Source organism: Salvelinus fontinalis, chromosome 39, assembly GCF_029448725.1.
Source record: "Salvelinus fontinalis isolate EN_2023a chromosome 39, ASM2944872v1, whole genome shotgun sequence".
In the NCBI taxonomy this organism is placed as follows: Eukaryota; Metazoa; Chordata; class Actinopteri; order Salmoniformes; family Salmonidae; genus Salvelinus; species Salvelinus fontinalis.
In genome coordinates this window covers 21,254,399-21,280,012 of record NC_074703.1, presented here as the reverse complement: position 1 = coordinate 21,280,012, position 25,614 = coordinate 21,254,399, and positions in this window count along the sequence as shown.

The following is a 25,614-nucleotide window of genomic DNA, read 5'->3' as shown; positions in this document are numbered from 1 at the left end:
CTGTAATGCCTGAAAACCAATGTGGAAGTCTGCAGTGTTGCGAGCGGTTGTATAAAACCAATCGGTATGTCAAGCAAAACTGTGCCTGCCCGCTTTTAATTTCTATTCAGTTCGACCCACCAAAAGTTCAGAGTCTGAAATGTGCATTAGTCAGCCATGTCACGTCAGAAGAAATATCATTTCGATCACATGCCATGGAGACAGTAGATCGTCACATTAAATCTGTTATTATAATAACATTCTATTCCTCCATGCGATTTCCATTTCATCCCTCCATCCCCTCCCCATAATCAAATGCTTATTGACAGTGATGAAATGGAAATTATGCTTTATCCCGTCCTAACCTAGTCTCATCAATCTGTATCCATCTCCCCCATCGTTCAGCTGAAGGCTCCGTGGGGGATTGAAGGGGATTTATCCCACTCCCAAAGCCCCAGCTACTCTCCTATAGATTTGTGGCAAAACCACAGCTAATTTATGCACACTCATGGATGCAATTACTGCCCGTGTCCACAGCCTCAAACTACATCCCTGTCGCATCTGCATGAAACAGATGAGATACTGCTCCTGTGTTTATGTGAGAGCCTCATCCTCTCCCAGTTTATCTGAGATGAATGTCTTCGTTGGCTGTTGATCCCATGCAAGGCCGGCTGAGGCTGAGCCACAGGCAGTAGGAGGCCTTCGCTCACTGTAATTCCCCTTGTAGGTCCCACCGAGAGCAGATACGCTACTGCTAGCATGGTTGGGGTCAATTCCATTTCAATTCATTCAATTCAGGAAGTGAACTGAGATTCCAATTCCCTTTTTAGTTTATTTCCTAAATTGACTGAATTGATATGGAATTGGCTGAACCCTAGCTGCTAGCATCAAACATTGGCCCCATATGGTTATTTCTGGGCAATGTGTGCAGCGGCAAGCTCACACCAAGCCCATACCAGCCAAACACGGGCTAGCCTAGCACTGGCTAGCCCACACCAGCCTGACAGTGGCTAGACCACAACAAGCCCAAAACAGGCTAGCCCACAACAAGCCCACACCAGACCACCATAGGATAGCCCAGCATGTGCTTTCCCATCTAGTGGACTGAACTCTACTTCATGGTGAAGGAAGTTGATGACCAGGATTTGTGGAATGTAGCTCCGACTACATCAAAACATTTGAATTATGAAACGCCAACCTCGTACCTACATTTACCCTCTGTAGTTGCATGCCTCTGTTTGCTGAAATCCATACTTTTTTAATGAACAGTAATCAAATTTAACCATCGACTGTTTGCTAATTGCTGTTGCTCTAAGATGGCAACTCAACACAAACTCAATGTCCCATTGAATCCCAGGTGAGATGAGGGCACTGGGAAGGTAGGCCCCTGCAGTAAATGGAAGGTACTCCAAGAAAGAAGATGAAGAGGTGGCCAGTACGTTGCAATACATTTTTGTAAACTATTAACAGGATATTTTTTTACAAAAGAATACAGTGCATTTGGAAAGTATTCAGACCCCTTGACTTTTTCCACATTTTGTTAAGTTACAGCCTTATTCTAAAATGAATTGTCTTTTTTCCCTCTTCAATCTGCACACAATACCCCATATTGACAAAGCAAAAACAGGTTCAGAAATGTTTGCAAATGTATTACAATAAAAAAAACGGAAACATCACATTTACATAAGTATTCAGACCCTTTACTCAGTATTTTGTTGATGTGCCGTTGGCAGTGATTACAGCCCTGAGTCTTGTTGGGTATGACGCTACAAGCTTGGCACACCTGTATTTGGGGAGTTTCTCCCACTCTCCTCTGCAGATCCTCTCAAGCTCTGTTGGGTTGGATGGGGAGCATTGCTGCACAGCTATTTTGGTATTGGCATTTTATTAGGTTCCCCATTAGCTGTTGCAAAAGCAGCAGCTACTCTTCCTGGGGTCCACACAAAACACTAAACATGACATAATACAGAACATTAATAGAAAAGAACAGCTCAAGGACAGAACCACATAAAACATATATATTTTTTACAAAAGGCACACATAGCCTACATATTATTACATTCACACAAACTATCTAGGTGAAATAGGAGAGAGGCGTTGTGCTGTGAGTTGTTGCTTTATCTTTTTTTTTTAAACCAGGTTTGCTGTTCACTTGAGCAATATAAGATGGAACGGAGTTCCAAGCAATAATGTCTCTACATAATACTGTATGCTTTCCTGCATTTGTTCTGGATTTCGGAATTGTGAAAAGACCCCTGGTGTCATGTCTGGTGGGGTAAGTGTGTGTGGGTCAGAGCTGTGTGTAAGTTGACTATGCAATCAATTTGGGATTTTCAACACATTAATGTTTCTTATAAAAAGAAGAAGTGATGCAGTCAGTCTCTCCTCAACTCTTAACCAAGAGAGACTTGCATGCATGTTTATATCATTTATATCAGCCCTCTGATTACAATGAAGAGAAAGACGTGCTGCTCTGTTCTGGGCCAGCTGCAGCTTAACTAGGTCTTTCCTTGCAGCACCTCACCACACAACTAGACAATTATCAAGATAAGACAAAACTAGAGCCTGCAGGTTTTCTGTTTATTACGGACAAACCTCTCCCTATCTTTACAACCATTGAATCCAAATGTTTTGACAATGACAGTTTGCACTCGAAGGTAACGCCAAGTAATTTAGTCACCTCAACTTGTTCAACAGCCCCACCATTCATTACCAGGTTCAGCTGAGGACTAGAACTTAGGGAATGATTTGTATCAAATACAATGCTCTTAGTTTTAGAAATGATCAGGAACAGTTTATTACTGGCCACCCATTCTAAAACAGACTCCAACTCTTTGTTAAGGGTTTCAGTGACTTCATTAGCTGTGGTTGCTGATCCATATATGGTTGAATCATCAGCAATACATTGACACACATGCTTTGTTTAATGCCAGTGGCAGATCATTGGTAAAATAGAAAAGATGGCCTAGAGAGCTGCCCTGCGGTACACCGCCGTTTACACTTTGAGCTGGATGTTGTCATAAGTGTACCGGTGTCGGGCTGCCCCCCTAACAGGTTAACAGTTAGTGATGGCCTTGCGATAGAAGCTGTATGTATATGTAGCATCGATTCACCAGAATCTCCAGAGATATTTTGGACACTCACCTAATCTGACCAAAGAACTCATCATAAACTTTACAAAAAAATACATGTTGGACAGCAAATGAAAGATACACTAGTTCTTAATGCAACTGCCGTGTTAGATTTTTAAAAATAACTTTACCATAACAAACACCTTACGTTATAGCGAGACAGCGCCCGCAAAAAGGGTGGAAAACAGGACTCTACATTTTCCACAGAAATACGAAATAACATCATAAATGGTTCTTACTTTTGCTGAGCTTCCATCAGAATCTTGTACAAAGAGTCCTTTGTCCAGAATAAATCGTTGTTTGGTTTTAGAATGTCCTCTTCTCCTGTCGAATTAGCAACCTTAGCTAGCCATGTGGCGCGAACATGTCCATCTTCTCCTGACGCAAAGAAAGGAAAATGCCAAAAGTCGCAATAAACGTTGAATAAACTGGTACAACTCGGTTGAAAAAAACTACTTTGATGTTTTTATTACATCTATCAAATAAATCAGAGCCGGAGACATCCACCGTCTATACCGAACGCTTTTCAGAAGCCAATGCTGATGTCCTTCCCGCGCCTAGGTAGAGAAAGGAAATTGTGGTCACGTCATTCCAAGAGCTCTTGTTCGACCTCAGATCAAGTTAGACACCCCATTCCACCTTCCACTGCCTGTTGACATCTAATGGAAGGCGTATGCAGTGCATGCAAATCCATAAATATTAAGCAATTGAATAGGCAGGCCCTGGAACAGAGCATCGTTTTCAGATTTTTCACTTCCTGTCTGGAAGTTTGCTGCCAAATGAGTTCTGTTTTACTCACAGATATAATTCAAACAGTTTTAGAAACTTGAGAGTGTTTTCTATTTCAGGTATAAATCATAGTTTTACATTGCAGCCAACATCACAAGTCTCACCAAAGCAGCTAGAATAACTACAGAAACCAACGTGAAATACCTAAATACTCATCATAAATCATTTATGAAAAATACACGGTGTACAGCAAATGAAAGACAAACATCTTGTGAATCCAGCCAATATTTCAGATTTTTTAAGTGTTTTACAGCGAAAACACAATATAGCATTATATTAGCTTACTACAATAGCCTACCACACAACCGCATTCATTCAAGGCACGTTAGCGATAGCGAATAAACCAGCAAAAGATATATTTTTTCACTAACCTTCTCAAACTTCATCAGATGACAGTCCTATAACATCATATTACACAATACATATATGGTTTGTTCGAAAATGTGCATATTTAGCGGTACAATTCGTGGTTGAACAATGTGCATACTAGCCAAACTGCACAAAATAATCCGGATATTTCTGACACTCACATAATCTAATCAAATAACTAATCATATACTTTACTAAATACAGGTTGGACAGAAAATGAAAGATACACTAGTTCTTAATGCAACCGCTGTGTTAGATTTTTTAAAATAACCTTAGTACGACATAAGGCTTACGTTATAGCGAGACAGCGCCCGAAATCTGGGCAGAATATAGTCTAAACATTTGACAGAAATACGAAATAATTTCATAAATGGTTCCTACTATTTGATGAGCTTCCATCAGAATCTTGTACAAGGTGTCCTTTTTCCAGAATAATCGTTGTTCGGTTGTAGAATGTCGTCTTCATCTGTCGATTTAGCTAACAAAGCTGGCCATGCGGCATGGAAGTGCCCAACTCACCAGAACACATAACAAACAAAATACTGAAAATCGCAATCAACTGATATAAACTGATATAACTCGGTTTACTATAACTAGTTTATGATGTTTTTAACACATATCAAATAAAATCAGAGCCGGAGATATCTAACCTCGATAACGACAGCTTTTCAGAACGCAATCCAGGTGAACCTTTCGCGCCATGGTGAAGAAAGGAAAGAGTGGTCGCGTCATTCCAACAGGTCTTATTCTGCCTCAGAGCAATACACCCCATTCCAATTCTCACTGCCTACTGACATTTAGGGGAAGGCGTATGCAGTGCATGTAGACCCATAGATTCCATGCAAATTAATAAACTGACCCTGGAACAGAGCCCTCGATTTCAGATTTCTCACTTCCTGACAGGAAGTTTGCTGCAAAATGAGTTCTGTTTTACTCACAGATATAATTCAAACGGTTTTAGAAACTAGAGAGTTTTCTATCTAATAGTAATAATAATATGCATATTATACGAGCAAGAATTGAGTACGAGGCAGTTTAATTTGGGAACGATTTTTTACAAAGTGGAAATAGCGCCCCCCCTATTGAGAAAAGGTTTAAGGAGAAGTTGAAAATGTCAGTGAAGACACTTTCCAGTTCGTCCGCGCATGCTTTGATTACACATCCTGGTAATCTGTCTCGCCTCGCGGCTTTGCGAATGTTGACCTGTTTAAAGGTCTTGCTCACATTGGCTACCAAGAGCGTTATCACACAGTCATTCAGAACAGCTGGTGCTCTCATGTATGCTTCAGTGTTGCTTGCCTTGAAGCAAAAATAAAAGGCATTTAGCTCGTCTGGTAGGCTCGCGTCACTGGACAGCTCGCATCTGGGTTTCCCTTTGTAGTCCATAATAGTTTTCAAGCCCTGCCACATCTGACGAGCGTCAGAGCCGGTTTTTAGGATTCAATCTTAATCCTGTGTTTACACTTTGCTTGTTTGATGGTTCGTATGAGGGCATAGCGGGATTTCTTACAAGTGTCCGGATTAGTGTCCCGCTCCTTGAAAGCGGCAGCTCTACCCTTTAGCTCGATGCAGATGTTGCCTGTAATCCATGGCTTCTGGTTGGGATATGTGCGTATGATCACTGTGGGGACAACGTTGTCGATGCACTTATTGATGAAGCCGATGACTGAGGTGGTATACTCCTCAATGCAATTGGATGAATCCCAGAACATATTCCAGTCTATGCTAGCTTTCACTCCATTCTCCTCCTGATTCTCTACCAATGCCACCAGATGCTTCTATCTATTGTTGTTATCTATTTGGTAACATTCCACAAGTAAAGGTAATAAATAAAATACATACATTAAATAGCTTGTCTTGAAAATATGTTAATTAAACGCTCTTTTGAGTTTTATTTATCTATGCTTAGTAGTCGAGGCTATATCAACTTGTTAATTTAGCAGACATAACATGTATTTAGTCAACACATATATTTTAATAATATAATGGAAAATAACATAATATTCTAATTTCTCTAAGAATAAAAACCTTGCAGTGTAACAACAGTTTTAGTAAGAAATATGCTACAGTCCAGTTACAGCTTGTTCTGACAAAGTAGAAACAAAAAAAGTGTATTTATTTTAGTGTGGACGAGCGGGACCCTGTTCTTCTTCATCCTCGTCATACAGTTAATTAAAATTCAACTGTAATATACTTTGAACCACCAGTTCAACAACTCCAAATCACTTTTGCATCGGCTCCCAAGTGAGAACTTGAAATAACATGATGTAGGTTAATTAAATAATCAAAAGAAAAATGTGATCATTTATTAGCCCAGTGGATATAAGTATTTTAGACATATTATGTGAATTAGGACTCATGTAAAATCATTGTCAATCAATATTATTTTGCTGGCCGTTTGGAACAGTGTAAACAACAGTAAATTAAAAGTTATACCAGAGACTCTGTTCTAATGAAAATAATTATAAAGCCTTTATTACAGCCTTGCAAAGTTTAAATAGCCAGAAATAAATGCAGTACCAGTACTCTACTCATTCAAGGGTTTTTCTTTATTTTTACTATTTTCTACATTGTAGAATAATAGTGAATACGTCAAAACTATGAAATAACACATGGAATCATGTGGTAACCAAATCAAAATATGTTTTATATTTGAGATTCTTTAAAGTAGCCACCTTTTGCCTTGATGACAGCTTTGCACACTCTTGGAATTCTCTCAACCAGCTTCATGAGGTAGTCACCTGGAATGCATTTCAATTAATAGGTGTGCCTTGTTAAAATCTGTGACAATCAGACCAAGACCTGAGACATTATTCAGAATTCTGTATGTGAAGTTAACTTATGTGTACCCTTGACCTTTTTGTACCCCAGGGAACAACACTGTACCCTAATGTTGAGTGTGTGGATATATGTTTTTGTAATAAAGATGTACCTAGTGGCACTGCTGAAACATTAATGCACTTCTGCCCAAAAGCTTGCAAGTTCAAATCCCCAATGCATTCATGAGTACTTTACATCAATTGTCCCTGAGCACTGCTATTTATTTTTTACTTTGGTGTTGTCATATAACCTGGAAATGATTCACTTGATTCTTGACAACTTTTAGCAGAAATGTATTCTTGCCATTAAATCTGTGGCCAATCTCTGTCAAGCTTACAGACCTGGTGGCGTGGCAGGAAATTCAGGTAATTTAAAATCCCAAGTGAGGTATAGTTTGAGTCATCATTCAGCAACATACTCTATTATTACAGCAATAACACCTTAATTTAGCTGTACAAATTCAGTAACTTTTTCACCTTACATTCACTACAAATAGTAGCCTGTAGTGTACTGTGAAATTACTGGAACGTTTTAACCATGTAGCATCTCATGGCATAAAAGGAACACATGGTGGAGAGTGAAAGATCAGGATGGTTCATCAGAAGGCAGTAAAGAACCCTTCCTGATTTGCAAAATAAATAGTTACACATATAACCTGACAAAGAACCCCTCAAGAATATATATTTTTAATTATTTAGCGAATGCTGGTCGAGCATGTTCTGGTCATGATGGTCTGCAAAACCACTCCCATCATTATCATATTTCCAAGTATGCTCCATTGTGGTTCAATTTTTTGAATTGTTTGCTTCAATATCTATGTTTTTTAATGTACATAAATTGATGAATTAATCTATTAATTTCTTATGCTACAGAAAGATAAATAACATACAGTAAATTGGTCTAACCCTGTCACTCATTCTGAATGCAGATTGTGGGTGAATAAAAGTTCCAATTGTTGGATATCCCAACACAGGCTGGATTCCAAGCCTGCATAATGTGATTTGATGCTTATTTTATGCGAGTGACCAGCATGGTACGCTGGTGATCAGCTTATGCTTGTAACCAATGTCCAAACCACAACAAAGGCTGGTCAACCAGTCTATGCTGGTCTATGCTGGGTGTTTTTCAGAAAGGAATGTGGACATGTTTGCTGGGTAGCTTAACCTTTGTTCATCCTCCCCCAGTCTCGGTCTCCTCCATGGCCCTCTACCTTGACCCTCTAGCTTTACTGGTGCTGAATGGGCCAGTTTATTCACTTCACTGAGACACAAAAGGCATCAAGCAGACTGATCTGTGGGCACGAGGCAGGGCACACTGGATTAATGGGGCGTCACATGGAGAGGTAGTGGAGGGGAGGGAGGGCAGAGATAGAGGGCAGAGATGGAGGAAGGGCTGGACAGGAGGAGGGAAAGGAGGAAAGGGAAGAGTTAGAGGAGGGGAGGAATAGAGAGAGGGAGGAAGGGCTGGACAGTTGGGCTGATAGACACACAATCAGGTCTGATCGATTGGAACTTTGGTGAGCTCAGATAAGAGAGGGGAGGCTCGTCTGGGTACTGTAGATCCTTTTGATGGTGCTTTTGTTTCTGCGCTGATGAGGTGTGTGTGTGTGTGTGTGTGTGTGTGTGTGTGTGTGCGCTGATGAGGTTGAAGCATCCCTCGCCCAGCTTTTTGCCCCCCGTCCTGTCTGCCAAGGAGGTGCCGTATAGAGAGGAAGGAAGAGAGGGAGAAAGAGAGAGAGAGGGGAGGAAGAAAGAGTGTGACAGAGGGGGGAGCGAGAGGGAGAGAGAGAGACACACAGAGAGAGTGAAAGAGAACGAGAGGGATAGAGAAAGAGGTAGAGAGATAGAGCTTGAGCTTGTTCACTCTCTCCAAGCTAGGGTCGTCAGCCCAATCCCACCACCGTCCCACCAGGGGTTTAGAGTTCCACTCTCCTCCTCACAAAGCTCAAACGGGAGACTGATGGAATAATGCTGTTTGACTGTGAGGACATTAACCTTCAAAGATGCTTTCCTGGGATGCACTGGAAATCATTTTTCAAAAGCAAGAAACATCCAAGAAACCTGATGGATTACAGATGGGTTCGAAAATCTATGACTGAATAATTCAAATCGTATTTGATACTTTGATAGAACTACTCAACAACCGGGGGTTATTTTAAAAACACAGCAGAGCCATATACAGTACATCAGTGCACCACAAAAGGAGGGATCGATATTGAGCTAATTGAAAAATACAGTGCCCTCTGTAATTATTGGGAATTGATGGATTTTTTCTTCTTTTGGTTCTATACTCCAAACGTTTGGATTTGAAATCAAAGAATGACTATGAGGTTAAAGTGCAGACTGTCAACTTTCATTTGAGATTATTTTCATCCATACCGGGTGAACCGTTCAGAAATTCACAAATTCACTTATGTGCATTAAAAGTTAATTATTTGGTTAGTAACAGACTCAAAAATATCATACCCCCAAGACATGCTAACCTCTCACCATTACAATAACGAGAAGTTATAATTTTTTGGGAGTACGAAATTTGTGTGTCTGTAACGTTCTTATGATTCATCCAGGAATATAGGTAATCACGGTAGCATCCACGTTATTGAAGTTAAGTGTTTAGAAACATCTTCTATTTTTATTAAAAGTGAATACAAAATGACCCAATCAATTATTTACCATTAATTTCTATTGGGCATAAAATAATCTGAACAGTAAATACTTTATATCCTACAAATGTGTAGCATCACAAGCTGGCCAATAGTTTTGGCCAAAAGTTTTGAGAATGACACAAATATTAATTTTCACAAAGTCTGCTGCTTCAGTGTCTTTAGATATTTTTGTCAGACAATTGACAATTACAATTACATGAAGTTGATGCAAAGAGTCAATATTTGCAGTGTTGACCCTCTTTTTCAAGACCTCTGCAATCTGACCTGGCATGCTGTCAATTAACTTCTGGGCCACATCCTGACTGATGGCAGCCCATTCTTGCATAATCAATGCTTAGAGTTTGTCAGAATTTGTGGGGTTTTGTTTGTCCACCCGCCTCTTGAGGATTGATCACAAGTTCTCAAAGGATTAAGATCTGGGGAGTTTCCTGGCCATGGACCCAAAATATCGAAGTTTTGTTCCCCGAGCCACTTAGTTATCACTTTTGCCTTATGGAAAGGTGCTCCATCAAGCTGGAAAAGGCATTGTTCATCACCAAACTGTTCCTGGATGGTTGGGAGAAGTTGCTCTCGGAGGATGTGTTGTTTCCATTCTTTATTCATGGCTGTGTTCTTAGGAAAAATTGTGAGTGAGTCCACTCCCTTGGCTGAGAAGCAACCCCACGAATGGTCTCAGGATGCTTTACTGTTGGCATGACACAGGACTGATGGTAGTGCTCACCTTGTCTTCTCCGGACAAACTTTTTTCCGGATGCCCCAAACAATCGGAAAGGGGATTCATCAGAGAAAATGACTTTACCCCAGTCCTCAGCAGTCGAATCCCTGTACCTTTTGCAGAATATCAGTCTGTCCCTGATGTTTTTCCTGGAGAGAAGGGGCTTCTTTGCTGCCCTTCTTGACACCAGGTCATCCTCCAAAACTCTTCACCTCACTGTGCGTGCAGATGCACTCACACCTGCCTGCTGCCATTCCTGAGCAAGCTCTGTAATGGTGGTGCCCCGATCCTGCAAATATCCATCACTGTCCCAATAATTATGGAGGGCACTGAAGTTCCAGGAAATACGATAAGCTGATCATTCCCTCACTCTCACATCCCCCATTCAAATCAAATCAAATTTTATTAGTCACATACACATGGTTAGCAGATGTTAATGCGAGTGTAGCGAAATGCTTGTGCTTCTAGTTCCGACAATGCAGTAATAACAACAAGTAATCTAACCTAACAATTCCACAACTACTACCTTATACACGCAAGTGTAAAGGGATAAAGAATATGTACATAAAGATATATGAATGAGTGATGGTACAGAACGGCATAGGCAAGATGCAGTAGATGGTATAGAGTACGGTATATACATATGAGATGAGTACTGTAGGGTATGTAAACATAAAGTGGCATAGTTTAAAGTGGCTAGTGGTACATGTATTACATAAAGATGGCAAGATGCAGTAGATGATATAGAGTACAGTATATACATATACATATGAGATGGGTAATGTAGGGTATGTAAACATTATATTAAGTGGCATTGTTTAAAGTGGCCAGTGGTACATTTTTACATCATTTCCATCAATTCCCATTTTTAAAGTGGCTGGAGTTGAGTCAGTATGTTGGCAGCGGCCGCTAAATGTTAGTGGTGTCTGTTTAACAGTCTGATGGCCTTGAGATAGAAGCTGTTTTTCAGTCTCTCGGTCCCTGCTTTGATGCACCTGTACTGACCTCGCCTTCTGGATGATAGCGGGGTGAACAGGCAGTGGCTTGGGTGGTTGTTGTCCTTGATGATCTTTATGGCCTTCCTGTGACATCGGGTGGTGTAGGTGACCTGGAGGGCAGGTAGTTTGCCCCCGGTGATGCGTTCTGCAGACCTCACTACCCTCTGGAGAGCCTTACGGTTGTGGGCGGAGCAGTTGCCGTACCAGGCGGTGATACAGCCCGACAGGATGCTCTCGATTGTGCATCTGTAGAAGTTTGTGAGTGCTTTTGGTGACAAGCCGAATTTCTTCAGCCTCCTGAGGTTGAAGAGGCGCTGCTGCGCCTTCTTCACAACGCTGTCTGTGTGGGTGGACCAATTCAGTTTGTCCGTGATGTGTACACCGAGGAACTTAAAACTTTCCACCTTCTCCATTACTGACCCGTCGATGTGGATAGGGGGGTGCTCCCTCTGCTGTTTCCTGAAGTCCACAATCATCTCCTTTGTTTTGTTGACGTTGAGTGTGAGGTTATTTTCCTGACACCACACTCCGAGGGCCCTCACCTCCTCCCTGTAGGCCGTCTCGTCGTTGTTGGTAATCAAGCCTACCACTGTAGTGTCATCCGCAAACTTGATGATTGAGTTGGAGGCATGCATGGCCACGCAGTCGTGGGTGAACAGGGAGTACAGGAGAGGGCTCAGAACGCACCCTTGTGGGGCCCCAGTGTTGAGGATCAGCGGGGTGGAGATGTTGTTACCTACCCTCACCACCTGGGGGCGGCCCGTCAGGAAGTCCAGGACCCAGTTGCACAGGGCGGGGTCGAGACCCAGGGTCTCGAGCTTGATGACGAGTTTGGAGGGTACTATGGTGTTAAATGCTGAGCTGTAGTCGATGAACAGCATTCTCACATAGGTATTCCTCTTGTCCAGATGGGTTAGGGCAGTGTGCAGTGTGGTTGCGATTGCGTCGTCTGTGGACCTATTGGGTCGGTAAGCAAATTGGAGTGGGTCTAGGGTGTCCGGTAGGGTGGAGGTGATATGGTCCTTGACTAGTCTCTCAAAGCACTTCATGATGACGGAAGTGAGTGCTACGGGGCGGTAGTCGTTTAGCTCAGTTACCTTAGCTTTCTTGGGAACAGGAACAATGGTGGCCCTCTTGAAGCATGTGGGAACAGCAGACTGGGATAAGGATTGATTGAATATGTCCGTAAACACACCAGCCAGCTGGTCTGCGCATGCTCTGAGGACGCGGCTGGGAATGCCGTCTGGGCCTGCAGCCTTGCGAGGGTTAACACGTTTAAATGTTTTACTCACCTCGGCTGCAGTGAAGGAGAGCCCGCAGGTTTTGGTAGCGGGCCGTGTCAGTGGCACTGTATTGTCCTCAAAGCGGGCAAAAAAGTTATTTAGCCTGTCTGGGAGCAAGACATCCTGGTCCGCGACGGGGCTGGTTTTCTTTTTGTAATCCGTGATAGACTGTAGACCCTGCCACATACGTCTTGTGTCTGAGCTGTTGAACTGCGACTCTATTTTGTCTCTGTACTGGGACTTAGCCTGTTTGATAGCCTTGCGGAGAGAATAGCTACACTGTGTGTATTCGGTCATGTTTCCGGTCACCTTGCCCTGGTTAAAAGCAGTGGTTCGCGCTTTCAGTTTCACGCGAATGCTGCCGTCAATCCACGGTTTCTGGTTTGGGAATGTTTTAATCGCTGCTGTGGGTACGACATCGTCAATGCACTTCCTAATGAACTCGCTCACCGAATCAGCATATTCTTCAATGTTGTTGTTGGACGCAATGCGGAACATATCCCAATCCGCGTGATCGAAGCAGTCTTGAAGCGTGGAATCAGATTGGTCGGACCAGCGTTGAACAGACCTGAGCGCGGGAGCTTGTTGTTTTAGTTTCTGTTTGTAGGCTGGAATCAACAAAATGGAGTCGTGGTCAGCTTTTCTGAAAGGAGGGCGGGGGAGGGCCTTATATGCGTCGCGGAAGTTAGTATAACAATGATCCAGGGTTTTACCAGCCCTGGTAGCACAATCAATATGCTGATTTAGGGAGAATTTAGGGAGTTTTGTTTTTAGATTAGCCTTGTTAAAATCCCCAGCTACGATGAATGCAGCCTCAGGGTGTGTGGTTTCCAGTTTACAAAGAGTCAGATAGAGTTCGTTCAGGGCCATCGATGTGTCTGCTTGGGGGGGAATATATACGGCTGTAATTATGATCGAAGAGAATTCCCTTGGTAGATAATGCGGTCGACATTTGATTGTGAGGAGTTCTAGATCAGGTGAACAGAATGACTTGAGTTCCTGTGTGTTGTTATGATGATCACACCACGTCTCGTTAATCATAAGGCATACCCCCCCGCCCCTCTTCTTACCAGAAAGATGTTTGTTTCTGTCGGCGCGATGCTTGAAGAAACCAGCTGGCTGCACCGACTCCGTTAGCGTCTCTTGAGTTAGCCATGTTTCCGTGAAGCAGAGCACGTTGCAATCCCTGATGTCTCTCTGGAATGTTACCCGTGCTCGGATTTCATCAACCTTATTGTCAAGAGACTGGACATTGGCGAGTAGTATGCTAGGGAGTGGAGCGCGATGTGCCCGTCTCCGAAGCCTGACCAGGAGACCGCTACGTTTGCCCCTTTTACGGCGTCGCGTAGGGTCGCCGGCTGGGATCAGATCCATTGTATTGGGTGGAAGGCAAAACACTGGATCCGTTTCGGGAAAGTCATAATCCTGGTAGGAACGATGGTTAGTTGACGTTAATCGTATATTCAGTAGTTCCTCCCGACTGTATGTAATGAAACCTAAGATCACCTGGGGTACCAATGTAAGAAATAACACATAAAAAAACAAAATACTGCATATTTTCCAAGGAACGCTAAGCGAGGCAGCCATCTCGGTCGGCGCCGGAATTTGGACATTCTTCTCCACACTCCAGTCTCTCCCTTCTTTGCTCCTCCTCTTCACCCTCTCTCTCTAATTATTCCTTTCTCCCATTCTCCTCATCCTTCCCTTCCCTTCTCCCCCTCTCCCCTTCTCAGAACCCACTCCCTGAGTCTAATGGCTGTTTAATAAGCCAAGAGCCAAGGATGGGGCTGGAATGACATTGCCGAAAAGGTACACAGCAAATTGGCCAGTGTTAGCTAGTGTTGATTTTTCAGTGTAACACTTCTAGTGTTGATTCAGGAGTTCAATCTTACGGCTGAGATCCCGTTAACTTCTTGTGAATAGGGGGGCGCTGTTTTCACTTTGGAAAAAATCGTGCCCAAATTAAACGGCCTCGTACTCTGTTCTAGATCATACAATATGCATATTATTATTACTATTGGATAGAAAACACTCTGAAGTTTCTAAAACTGTTGAATTATATCTGTGAGTAAAACAAAACTCATTTGGCAGCAAACTTCCAAACAGGAAGTGAAAATTCTGAAAATGAGGCTCTGTTTCAGGGCCTGCCTATTCAACTGGCTTTTATTTATCGATATGCTTGCACTTCATACGCCTTCCACTAGATGTCAACAGGCAGTGGAAGGTGGAATGGGGTGTCTAGCTTGATCTGAGGTCAAATGAGAGCTTTTGGAGTGACAAGTCCGGAATTTTCTTTGTCTTCTCAGTTTCGCGGCGGAGCTTGACATTGTGTTCTGAAAAGCGTTCGGTTTACACGGCGAATATCTCCGGCTCTGAATTTATTTGATACATATGATAATAACGTCATAAAGTAGGTTTTTTCAACCAAGTTTTATCAGTTTATTCAACGTTTATAGGGACTTTAGGAGATGTTTGGAGATTTTTGCTGTAAAACACTTAAAAAATCGGAAATATTGGCTGGATTCACAAGATGTTTATCTTTCGTTTGCTGTACACCATGTATTTTTCATAAATGTTTTATGATGAGTATTTAGGTATTTCACGTTGCTCTCTGTAATTATTCTGGCTGCTTTGGTGATATTTTGATGGTAGCTGCAATGTAAAACTATGATTTATACCTTAAATATGCACATTTTTGAACAAAACATAAATGTATTGTATAACATGTTATAAGACTGTCATCTGATGAAGTTGTTTCTTGGTTAGTGACTAATTTTATCTCTATTTGGTCGGTTTTGTGATAGCTACCTATGCGGTAGAAACATGGTGAAAATATGCGGTTGAGTCTTTGGCTATTGTGGTTAGCTAATAGAAATACATATTGTGTTTTCGCTGTAAAACATTTTAAAAATCGGAAATGATGGCTGGATTCACAAGCTGTTTATCTTTCATTTGCTGTATTGGACTTGTGATTTCATGAAAATTATATTATATGATATCCCTGTCCCGTTAGGCTAGGCTATGCTAGTCACCTTTTTTGATGAGGAGGATCCCGGATCCGGGAGAGAGAAGTGGTAAAAGTTTTAACTAATAATTTGACTTCTGAAGATAATTGGTTGCACCAGATCTTATTTAGGGGCTTCATAGCAAAGCACCACTTTCCAGGTTTTAATTTCTTAGAATTTTTTAAAACAAGTAATTTTTTTTCATTTCACTTCACCAATTTGGACTATTTTGTGTATGTCCATTACATGAAATCCAAATAAAAATCTATTTAAATTACAGTTTTTAATGCAACAAAATAGGAAAAACGCCAAGGGTATGAATACTTATGCAAGGCACTGTATTAATGGTGTAAATAATATAGTAATCACTAAAGTCTGCAAAAAGAACAATGCACTGAATATTGTAGTATTTACTGTAGTGTACTGGGTTAATTGTATAAATACTCTAGTAAAATAAAATTGTAGTATATACTATAGTACTTGATATAGTGTTTTTGCAGACTGTAGTATAATTTAGAATTTACTATATTGTTTTTGTTTTATTTTCTTTGACATAGTAGTGGAGGATTTCTCCTTGAGGAAATCTAATGGAGAAATATTAAAAGAGCAAATTCTCCACAACCTGTAGGTAGGTAATTTTTTCATGAACGCTTTGGGGTGGGGTCTGGGCTGGCAGTTGCTGGATGGAGGTGGCAGGTGTTGCTGGTCCTGGTGTTGGGACCTGGACTGGAAGTTGTGCTGGTACTTGGACTAGGGCTGTAAACAAGGGGTTGGTGCTGGGTCTGGTGCTGGGGTAAAGACAGGAACCAGGAACTGCTGGCTTGCTTCTGAAGCTAAGCAGGGTTGGTCCTGGTCAGTCCCTGGATGGGAGACCAGATGCTGCTGGAAGTGGTGTTGGAGGGCCAGTAGGAGGCACTCTTTCCTCTGGTCTAAAAAAAAAAATATCCCAATGCCCCAGGGCAGTGACACTGCCCTGTGTAGGGTGCTGTCTTTCGGATGGGACGTTAAACGGGTGTCCTGACTCTCTGAGGTCATTAAAGATCCCATGGCACTTATCGTAAGAGTAGGGGTGTTAACCCCGGTGTCCTAGCTAAATTCCCAATCTGGCCCTCAAACCATCATGGTCACCTAATAATCCCCAGTTTACAATTGGCGCATTCATCCCCCTCCTCTCCCCTGTAACTATTCCCCAGGTCGTTGCTGCAAATGAGAACGTGTTCTCAGTCAACTTACCTGGTAAAATAATGGTAAAATAAATAAATAAAATAGGGCTCCTGCAGCTTCTGGGTCGGGATCTGGGTCTGTGGAGGAAGGGCAACATGAGCAGCAAGCAGGCACACAACGGAGCCCTAGCCCCCGGGGTCCGGTGACACTCCCTGTGGTCTGCTCACTCCGGGTGAAGGTCTACATGTTTGGTCCCTCCTCCACGCCTCTTCCGGTGTTATGGTACACTGTGTCCTGGATGCATTCATTGTGAATCTGTACTGTGACTTCCCTGGATTCTGTGTCAGAAAGTTGAAATGTTCTAATTAAGGTCTGTATCTTTGCCATTTCTGTATTTTAACCTAAACTGTTCTAGTAACTGGGGGTCTTGAAACTGGTTTCAAACTATTGATGTGGCCCTGAGGGTTTCACCAGGCAGTTCATGTCAGACGGCACCAAGCCCATACCTCTCTGGAAAACTGCCCTGCTGAATTCCATTTGGGTCATGGTTTCTGGACTAGCGGTTGTTCTTGTCGCTTCTCCCCGGCGATTGGCAGCTCCATCCTCGACAGCCTTCTTATTGGGGATTAGCATCAGCCTTACCGCGGCGCATCGCTCCTGAGTTCATCCCAGTCATCTTGTTCAGGGGGTGGAGGATGTTTTGGGTATTGATGATGGCTGGTTGTTGGTCTGCTCCGGTCTTGCAGAAGGAGAAAGGGCAAACCTTCCAGATGAGCAGACACCTGGAAGCCCATGACCCGAGCCCATCACTCCAGGTGTAGGTTGGTGTCTATGGTCCTTCTTCCGCACCTTTGGTTCGGGTGGTGATGGTGTCTGGTCCGGTCTCTCCTTCTGTTGGTCTGCGGACAGCTGATCCTGGTCTGGTAGGTGGTGGCCTAAGGGAGGCAGATGGGGGGACGGAAGGCAGGAGTGGAGGACTGCAGGCCAATGGAGTAAGGCTCACCTTGACAGCACTTTGGCAGTGCCGTGGCAGCACTTTGCTCTCAGTCCGTAGTCCCCTCAGGCAGCTGGTCCAGTGCTGGATGCTGGGGGGTTCCATAGACTGGAGGATCAGGTCGGGCCATGGTCAAGTCACTGTTACCTTTCATATTCCCCAATCCTTCAGGTGATTCCAGCCTTGTCCACTGGACCAGAGAAACAGCACCAGCTGCAGTCTAGCCACTTTTACCATTGCTGCATCTTGGTCCACCCAAAGAAAAGGATAGTGATTGAGAGAGATGGCGGGAGCGTAGCGAGAGGGACACAACCCAAGAAAATCTCCACCACTCAGGGTTATGCAAAATGCCACAAAACCAGAGCCATAGGAAGGACTGGGGTCTGCTCTTTTCTAAGACGCTTCTTCTTCTTTGATGTGGTTTAACGGCGGTTGGCATCCAATTAATGTTGCATTATCGCCACCTACTAGACTGGAATATAACTTCCTTATATATTGCTTGAAAAAATAAATAAATAAACAAATTCCCTACCATCTAACCCTACACTCACCAAACAAAAAACAACACCCTACTCTCTATTTAAATCTATTAGTCCTACCTCAGGCCAACAGCCTGAAAGGATAGGACACCACTACCTAACACACCCTGTTACTCTTCTAACATCAAGTCTCACACACCCAAATACCTCAAAGCAGCTGCAACCACAACCTCAATTTTCTGCAACTTCTGTTCCATTCCTGCAGAACATTTGATAACCATCGCTATAAATTCTAAAAATCTAATTTTACTGAAACATATATCACTTGTTGGCCTATCCCTCTGTACTGGTACAGATCTACTAGTCACATAACTCCTCTCAGGATCTCTCCCTCTTGACCCATCTTCATCTACTTTCTTCACTGCCTCAGCATATGACAAACTTCTGCACTACTCTAACCCTGGAAACCTGAACCTGCCTCTCTCACACCGGACATTTCTGATACCCAGACCCATATACATCTTGTTCAGGGATCCTGAGTGGCACAGCGGTCTAAGGCACAGCATCGCAGTGTTAGAGGCGTCACTACAGACCCGGCTTCGATCCCGGGCTGTATAACAACCGGCTGTGATCGGGAGTCCCATAGGGCGGCGCACAATTGGCCTAGCGTCATCCAGGCTAAGGGAGGGTTAGGCAGTCATTGTAAATAAGAATTTGTTCTTAACTTACTTGCGTAGTTAAATTAAAATGGGCACCCCTACAATTAACACATACCACTACTTTCCCCAATGCTACACATGCATTTGTTTCATGCCGTTCTGGACACTTCTCACACCTAGGAAACTCTCTCCTACACACTGCTGCCACATGCTCACAAGCTTGACTGTAACAACGCAATATATTCAGCACCAAAGCTTATAATGGATAACTTATATATCCTAACATCACTTTGTCGGGCAAAAACTCAACATCAAAATTAAAAAGAATGACTCTTCTGTTTCATCACTGACAACCAAGCAACAAGCATCACAAACACCTGGAATCTTTTCCTTCAGTTGGTCAACTTTCACATTTACCACTACCCCAGTAATCACTCCTTTCAATGGCACTCTTTCTTGAGAGCAAAATAATTCACATCTCTTATCCCCATTAACTTAACACAACATGCCTGCTCTATCTGACCAGCAGCTACACAATTATCACAAGGCCACATCTGGTAAACTTCACCAATTCATTCCAAGTCAAAAATGGAATACAATATGTTCTATACTTGGCATGTAGGTTTCTTACCTGTGGATGGAACAAATTGGGATATGGGGGAGGGGAATGGGATTGGGCAGGGTATATGCAAATTAAATACTGTATTATTTAATATAGTAATACAAGTCTAAGCTATGTGGGGGGTATAATTAAGCTATGGAATTGTTTTTAGATACCATGGATCATTTAGCTATTTTTAAAATTTTTATTTTAGGACTCCTTTAGGTATCAAAACTAAATATAAAACAATTGTTTGACAAAATATTGAATTTGGCTTTGCTACTATAGCCCATAGAAACAAATCGAATTAGGTATTCATAAATGGCAAAAAAAAAAATGGCTGTCCGATATCTAGGCAATATAAGAGAGCTCAGGAATTTTTCTTTTCTTTATTTGGACACACATTTAACACCTATTTTGGGGGTGCAATAAACTACTTTTATTAGTTTGTATGGGTTACCTGCCATGACACCTGTGGGGTGGTAGAATGGAGAACACTATTGTGTACATGAGAGTCTCCTCCTTCCATAGTGGGGTCAAATTATACTGAACAAAAATATAAACGCAACATGTAAAGTGTTGGTCCCATGTATCAAGAGCTGAAATAAAAGATCACAGACATTTTCCATTCACACAAAAAGCTTATGTCTCTCAAATGTTGTGCACAAATCCCTGTTAGTGAGCATTTCTCCTTTGCCAAGATAATCAATACACCTGACAGGTTTGGCATATAAAGAAGCTGATTAAATTCTCTAGGATAGGGGGCAGCATTTTCACGTTTGGATGGAAAGCGTGCCCAGAGTAAACTGCCTCCTACTCAGTGTCACGTTCCTGACCTGTTTTCCTTTGTTTTGTATTCATTTTAGTTGGTCAGGGCGTGAGTTGGGTGGGTTTGTCTATGTTTGTATTTCTATGTGGGGTTTTGTGTTCGGCCTGGTATGATTCTCAATTAGAGACAGGTGTGTATTGTTTGTCTCTAATTGAGAGTCATACAAAGGCAGCCAGGGTTTCACTGGTGTTTTGTGGGTGTTTGTTCCTGTGTCCACACAGGACAGTTGAAGGTTAGTCACGTTTGTTGTTTTGTAGTTTTTGTAGTGTCTTGTTTTGCTGTGTTCATTAAAAGATGGCTTATTTCCCTCAATCCGCATCTTGGTCCTATCCATGCTCCTTCTCGTCTAAGGGGGAGAACAACAATGACTGCCTTTACAGAAACACCCACCACAACAGGACCAAGCGGATTGAGGAGAGAGAAAAGGAACTACAGCAATGGGGAAAAGAGGAATGGACTTGGGAGGAGATTCTGGACGGAGAAGGACCCTGGGCAGAACCAGAGGAGTGTCGCCGCCCAAAAGCGGAGCTGGAGGCAGCAAAGGCGGAGAGGAGGTTTTATGAGGCAAAAGCAAGGCAGAGCGGCTGGAAGCCTGAGAGGCTCACCCAAAAATTTCTTGGGGGGGGGCTAAAGGGGAGTGTGGTGAAGCCGGGTTGGATACCTGAGCCAACTCCCCGGGCTTGCCGTGGAGTAAGAGGGCGTCGTACTGGTCAGACACCGTGTTATGCGGTAAAGCGCACGGTGTCCCCAGTACGCGTGCTTAGCCCAGTGCGGGCTATTCCACCTTGCCGCACTGGGAGGGCTAGGTTGGGCATCGAGCCGGATGCCATGAAGCCGGCCCAACGTATCTGGCCTCCAGTACGTCTCCTCGGGCCGGCGTACATGGCACCAGCCTTACAGGTGGTGTCCCCGGTTCGCCTGCATAGCCCAGTGCGGGCTATTCCACCTCGCCGCACTGGCAGGGCTACGGGGACCATTCAACCTGGTAGGGTTGGGGAGGCTCGGTGCTCAAGAGCACGTGTCCTCCTTCACGGTCCGGTATATCCGGCGCCACCTTCCCACCCCAGCTCAGTACCACCAGTGCCTACACCACGCACCAGGCTTCCAGTGGATCTCCAGAGCCCTGTTCCTCCTCCACGTACTCTCCCTGAGGTGCGTGCCCTCAGCCCGGTACCTCCAGTTCCGGTACCACGCACCAGGCCTATAGTGCGTCTCAGCCGGCCAGAGTCTGCCGTCTGCCCAGCGGTGCCTGAACGGCCCGTCTGCCCAGCTCCGTCTGAGCCATCTGTCTGCCCAGCGCCGTCTGAGCCATCTGTCTGCCCAGCGCCGTCTGAGCCATCTGTCTGCCCAGCGCCGTCTGAGCCATCTGTCTGCCCAGCGCCGTCTGAGCCATCTGTCTGCCCAGCGCCGTCTGAGCCATCTGTCTGCCCAGCGCCGTCTGAGTCGTCCGTCTGCCACGAGCCATTAGAGCCGCCCGTCTGTCCCGAGCCAGTAGAGCCGTCCGTCAGTCAGGAGCCGCTAGAGCCGTCCGTCAGTCAGGAGCTGCCAGAGACGCCCGCCAGTCAGGAGCTGCCAGAGACGCCCGCCAGTCAGGAGCTGCCAGAGACGCCCGCCAGTCAGGAGCTGCCAGAGACGCTCGCCAGTCAGGAGCTGCCAGAGACGCCCGCCAGTCAGGAGCTGCCAGAGACGCCCGCCAGTCAGGAGCTGCCAGAGACGCCCGCCAGTCAGGAGCTGCCAGAGACGCCCGCCAGTCAGGAGCTGCCAGAGACGCCCGCCAGTCAGGAGCTGCCAGAGACGCCCGCCAGTCAGGAGCTGCCAGAGACGCCCGCCAGTCCGGAGCTGCCCTACAGTCCGGAGCTGCCCTACAGTCCGGAGCTGCCCTACAGTCCGGAGCTGCCCTACAGTCCGGAGCTGCCACTCAGCCCGGACCTGCCGGAGTCCCTCAGCCAGGACCTGCCGGAGTCCCTCAGCCAGGACCTGCCGGAGTCCCTCAGCCAGGACCTGCCGGAGTCCCTCAGCCAGGACCTGCCGCCCCTTATCCCGGTGCTGGTCCTTATCCCGGTGCTGCCCCTTGTCCCGGTGCTGCCCCTTGTCCCGGTGCTGCCCCTTGTCCCGGTGCTGCCCCTTGTCCCGGTGCTGCCCCTTGTCCCGGTGCTGCCCCTTGTCCCGGTGCTGCCCCTTGTCCCGGTGCTGCCCCTTGTCCCGGTGCTGCCCCTTAGGTGGGGTTAGTGGGAGGGTGGTCATTGGGAGGGGGATAAAGAAGCGGGGATTGATTATGGTGGGGTGGGGACCTCGTCCACCGCCCGAGCCGCCACCGTGGACAGACGCCCACCCAGACCCTCCCCTAGACTTTGTGCTGGTGCGCCCGGAGTTCGCACCTTAAGGGGGGGTTCTGTCACGTTCCTGACCTGTTTTCCTTTGTTTTGTATTCATTTTAGTTGGTCAGGGCGTGAGTTGGGTGGGTTTGTCTATGTTTGTATTTCTATGTGGGGTTTTGTGTTCGGCCTGGTATGATTCTCAATTAGAGACAGGTGTGTATTGTTTGTCTCTAATTGAGAGTCATACAAAGGCAGCCAGGGTTTCACTGGTGTTTTGTGGGTGTTTGTTCCTGTGTCCACACAGGACAGTTGAAGGTTAGTCACGTTTGTTGTTTTGTAGTTTTTGTAGTGTCTTGTTTTGCTGTGTTCATTAAAAGATGGCTTATTTCCCTCAATCCGCATCTTGGTCCTATCCATGCTCCTCCTCGTTTGAGGAGGAGAACAACATTGACTACCTTTACACTCAGTCCCAGATGCTAATATATGCATAATATTATTAGTATTGGATAGGCGTTTCTAAAACTGTTTGAATCATGTCTGTGACTATAACATAACTTATTTGGCAGGCAAAACATTCAGATTTATTTTTTGAGGTCACTCTCTTTTCAATGAGTTGTCATAGGGAATCCAGATTTTTAAGGGACCTTCCTGCAGATCCTATCGCTTCCACTGGATGTCAACAGTCTTTAGAAATTGGTTGAGGTTTTTCCTTTGAGAAATGAAGAAGTAGCCATGTTCAGAATGAGTGTGTACTGAAGTGTACTATTTGTTAGAGGCGCGTGACCAGAAAGCATGCTACACATTGTTTTCCTCCGGTATTGAACACATATCATCCCGTCTTCAATTTTATCGATTATTTACGTCACAAAATACCTAAAGTTGTATTACAAAAGTAGTTTGAAATGTTTGGACAAAGCTTACAGGTAACCTTTGAGATATTTTGTAGTCACGTTGTGCAAGTTGGAACTGGTGTTTTTCTGTATCAAACGCGCAAAATAAATTGACATTTTGGATATATATCGACGTAATTAATCGAAAAAAAGACCATTTGTGATGTTTATGGGACATATTGGAGGGCCAACAGAAGAAGCTCGTCAAAGGTAAGGCATGAAATATATCTTTATTTCTGCGTTTTGTGTCGCACCGGGAGGGTTGAAATATGATGGTCTGTGATAGTTAGCTGGGGTACTATTCTCAGAAAATAGCATTGTTTGCTTTCGCCGTAAAGCATTTTTGAAATCTGAAACGTTGGCTGGATTCACAACAAGTGTAGCTTTAATTTGGTATATTGAATGTGTGATTTCATGAAAGTTTGATTTTATAGTAATTTATTTGAACTTGGCGCTCTGCATTTTCACTGGATTTTATTTTTAACAAAAGTTTTTTTTTTGCTGCTAATACTGTAGTATTTACTATAGTATTTTACAGTATAATACAACATTCTATAGTAAGTACCACACATGATTGAGGGATACAGTGCCTTGAAAAAGTATTCATCCCCTTGGCGTTTTTCCTATTTTGTTGCATTACAACATATCATTTAAGTGGATTTTTGGGGGGATTTCATGTCATGGACATACACAAAATAGTCCAAATTGGTGAAATGAAATTTAAAAAATAACTTTTTTCAAAAGATTCAAAAAAATTACATCGGAAAAGTGGTGCGTGCATGTGTATTCACCCCCTTTGCTATGAAGCCCCTAAATAAGAGCTGGTGCAACCAATTACCTTCAGAAGTCAAATTATTAGTTAAATAAAGTGTGCGATCTAAGAGTCACATGACCTCAGTATATATACACCTGTTCTGAAAGGCCCCAATGTCTGCAACACCACTAAGCAAGCGGCACCATGAAGATCATGGAGCTCTCCAAACAGGTCAGGGACAAAGTTGTGGAGAAGTACAGATCAGGTTAAGGTTATCAAAAAATATCTGAAACTTTGAACAACACACAGAGCACCCTTTAAATCCATAATTAATCAATGTAAAGTACAGTGGGGTAAAAAAGTATTTAGTCAGCCACCAATTGTGCAAGTTCTCCCACTTAAAAAGATGAGAGAGGCCTGTAATTTTCACCATAGGTACACTTCAACTATGACAGACAAAATGAGGAAAAAAAATCCAGAAAATCACATTGTAGGATTTTTAATTAATTTATTTGCAAATTATGGTGGAAAATAAGTATTTGGTCACCTACAAACAAGCAAGATTTCTGGCTCTCACAGACCTGTAACTTCTTCTTTAAGAGGCTCCTCTGTCCTCCACTCGTTACCTGTATTAACCTGTTTGGGCTGCAGGGACAGTATTGAGTAGCCAGATAAAAGGTGCCCATTTCAAACGGCCTCGTACTCAATTCTTGCTCGTACAATATGCTATTATTATTACTATTGGATAGAAAACACTCTCTAGTTTCTAAAACCGTTTGAATTATATCTGTGAGTCAAACAGAACTCATTTGGCACAAACTTCCTGACCAGGAAGTGGAAACTCTGAAATCGAGGCTCTGTTCTACTTCCTGCCTATAAATGGGCATGATACTTATTAGTATACATGCACGTCATACACCTTCCCCTGGATGTCAAGAGGCGGTGAGAGAATAAATTTAGTGTTTATCTTGGTCTGAAATGGAATACAAGCTCTTTGTATGACGTGTCCGCCCATTTCCTGTTTTCTGGAGAGCGCGAAGGGGGACCTGGATTTGCCTTCTGTTTAGCTGCCGTTATAGGCGACTAATATCTCCGGCTTTGATTTTATTTGATACATGTGACCATATCATCGTAAAGTATGTTTTTTCAATATAGTTTCATCAGATTATCGA